This window comes from Epinephelus moara, chromosome 5 (assembly GCF_006386435.1).
Source record: "Epinephelus moara isolate mb chromosome 5, YSFRI_EMoa_1.0, whole genome shotgun sequence".
In the NCBI taxonomy this organism is placed as follows: Eukaryota; Metazoa; Chordata; class Actinopteri; order Perciformes; family Serranidae; genus Epinephelus; species Epinephelus moara.
In genome coordinates, this window is record NC_065510.1 from 8,366,828 (window position 1) to 8,369,730 (window position 2,903).

The 2,903-nt window shown below is 42.7% G+C and overlaps 1 protein-coding gene across 1 annotated transcript in view; it reads right to left on the bottom strand.

Annotated features, from left to right (window-relative positions):
- Positions 1-2,447, bottom strand: part of LOC126390438 (NLR family CARD domain-containing protein 3-like) — a 12,136-nt gene extending 9,689 nt beyond the window's left edge. Inside the window, exon 1 of the mRNA XM_050044744.1 lies at positions 2,366-2,447. The gene's annotated coding sequence lies outside the window, so the exon portion shown is untranslated. The remainder of the gene's footprint in view (positions 1-2,365) is intronic.
- Positions 2,448-2,903: the final 456 nt, after the last annotated feature.

The window sequence follows — 2,903 nt, forward strand, 5'->3', positions numbered from 1 at the left end:
ACCATACTGTTTAGTACGCCAGAAAAAGATTTAGTGTGTCCCAATACACAGTATGTCAAATGCAGTATGCCAAAAATACCAGGATGTTCTACTACATCCTGTCGTGTTTTACAGTTTACAATCCAGCACGCTTTTCTGTTTATTCTGACCCACAATCCTCTGCACAGCGGACGATACGTCACATCGACTGAGCCGCAGACAGATGACAGCTTTGCAGCTGTAAGGGAAGTGTCCTTTAAAATGACACACAGATATTACCCAGCTGATCATTATCTTGTCAAGTTGAAAGGCAGTCCAAAGATGCATCCCAGGCTCTCTGACTGTAGTTAAAAATCATAGAAAGAATGTGCAAATGAAAATGAAGTAAATGTAGTGTATACTGTGAGTAATTTACATATCTAGTAACAAAACAACAGGTTCAATGCCAAATAAAAAGAAACAACAGTGAGATGAAGTAAGAATTGTTCTATATTGTGACAAACAGAAAATGAAAAATATGCATTTTTGGACTGCCTGCCTGTACCATGGACTTTTACACTGAGTGAGCTGGTCAGTCCTTGTTTTTTATCTGTATGTGACTATTTGCCCGGTCCTCCAAGAGCACCTGATGTTTTACAGCTAACTACATAGAGCCTTAACCCAGTGCAGCACTCCCTGTTTGTTTCCTCATTATCATTATTATCGCCTGTCATGGGCAGCCCCACTCTGACATCTCTCCACTTAATGCATGTATAGGTCCTGTTTGTGCATGTGTGTGTTCGGACCTGTGTGTAATTGATTGACAACAGAGTGAAAAAGATTGAATTTCCCCTCTGGGATTAATAAAGTATATAAAATTAAAATTAAATTAAAAATTAAAAATATACACAAGTCTAAGTACAACAACAGGAGACGCTCATTTGGTAGATTTGAAAATGAAACCAAACAACACATCAAAAACATCTTCTCCTCAGAAAATTATTAGGCTATTCACACCATGAATTTGTGCACCCTCTTTAATGTGTGTGTATGAATCAATCAGGGCGTCCTGTTATGAGACAGTAGTCTGTCCTGATTGTGTGCAGACTGCATGGAACAGGAGGTACTTTTTAAGGGCAGCTGCAGGACCTACTAAAAGTAAAAAGGATGTGATTCGGAACGCACCCAAAGTTTCCTCTGAACAAAAAGGATCCCAAGTGTCCGTGCGTCATGACGCGGAGAGCTCTGATCCCAGCACGCGCCCAAGTACGCCACAGGTGCGCTCCCGACCCCGACGCACTGAACCGAAAGTAAGGCCCAATTCCAATCCGGCCCCTAAAGACTCAAGCCCTGAACCCTCAATGACTTAACTGACGTCAGCTGTAAGTGACTGAGTGTGAGAGTCTGAAAGGGCTCCGGATGCTACAAATAGGAATGGGACAGCACTTATCCCCCTTTCTACAAAATGCTGTTGACACTGGCGGCTCTGGGCGTGATCATTTATCGGTTTTTGTCAGCATATATTCCACACACAAAGGATATATATCTAGGCTATATATATCTATAGATAGATAGGCCTAGATAGATCTATCTATCTATGTAGATAGATAGATAGATAGATAGATAGATAGATAGATAGATAGATATTCTTTGTGTGTGGAATATAACCACTGGTATTCCTCTGACTTCATGTGTGTTTATGTACCATCTTAAATCCTTGTTAATGTAATGTTTCATTGTTTATCTATCTGTTTTTTCGCTCTCCTTCCATGACGTTAATGTTTGCTATCTGCCGACCGTGTTACTTCCGGTGTTCCGAGGGCAACCCCTGTATTTGACATCACAACGCTATGAACTGTGGGTAATTTCCTTACGGTAAGTCCGCATCGATGCTGACCTACGGTAAGGGGGCATAAAGGGCTCACTCACTGACTCACTGACTTGACGATTTGACAATGGGACAGCCCTCACACACTCACGCACTTCACATGAACGCGCCTCTAAGTCAGTGAGTCTGTAAGGGATCGGATTGGAATTGGGCCCAACTGACTGCGACCTGCGCGCGCCCTTATGTTTATACAAACACTGACACCCGCATGCACATAACTAAGCAGCCTCGCTCTACTAAAAAACACGTTACTGTGCGCATGCGTGGACCTCTAACTTTTCTTTCAGAGTCTAAATAGTTGGTGACAAACTGTGAGAGTAAGAAGTGGAGAGTGTTAAAGTCCGGACTGAAGAGTTTCTGTTCTTCTTCAGAAGGTCTAGAGGGACGTGTCCGTCCGGTCCTCACTGATCCTCCTCTCATGGTGGAAACTGAACTCCACTTTAACAAGTTTCTACAGGAACTGAACTAACAAAGAGTCATTCAAGAGTCACACAGTGAAAAGTGTCAAAGCTTACAAACCTTTAGATGGAGACAAGAAGCTGCGACACGACGACGAGCACACAAAGTGAAACTAAAGTGCCAACAGGTAGGAAGGGGCGGTGACGGACAGGTGCTCTCACGTTAGTCTCATTCTTCACATCCACCCAGTGCCGCCTCCACACTGCAGGTGGCGCCCTCGGCCCAAATATACAGCAGCTCCAATATGAATGGACAGCAGCAGAATCTTCATATAGTCAATGAGACAAATTAATACACAGCTGCCCAAATGTCTCTTACAGTCCATCTGTCAGTTCAGACAGATTAAAGCCAGATGTTAGGTGTTCTGACTGAGAGGCAAGCTGAGGATTGTTTTATTTATTTTGAGGCTGGTGTTGGCCAAAAGTTCATCTCCTCACTACAAGATATGATCTCCTACACACAAGACATTATCCTGACTTAGGACATATTATCTTCTACATTCCAGATCATGTCTCCTAACATTTGTTCACTATCTCCTAACCTTATGCACGAATAGTGTGAAAAGGAAGTGCACAAGATTATGTTAGAAAACATTAGT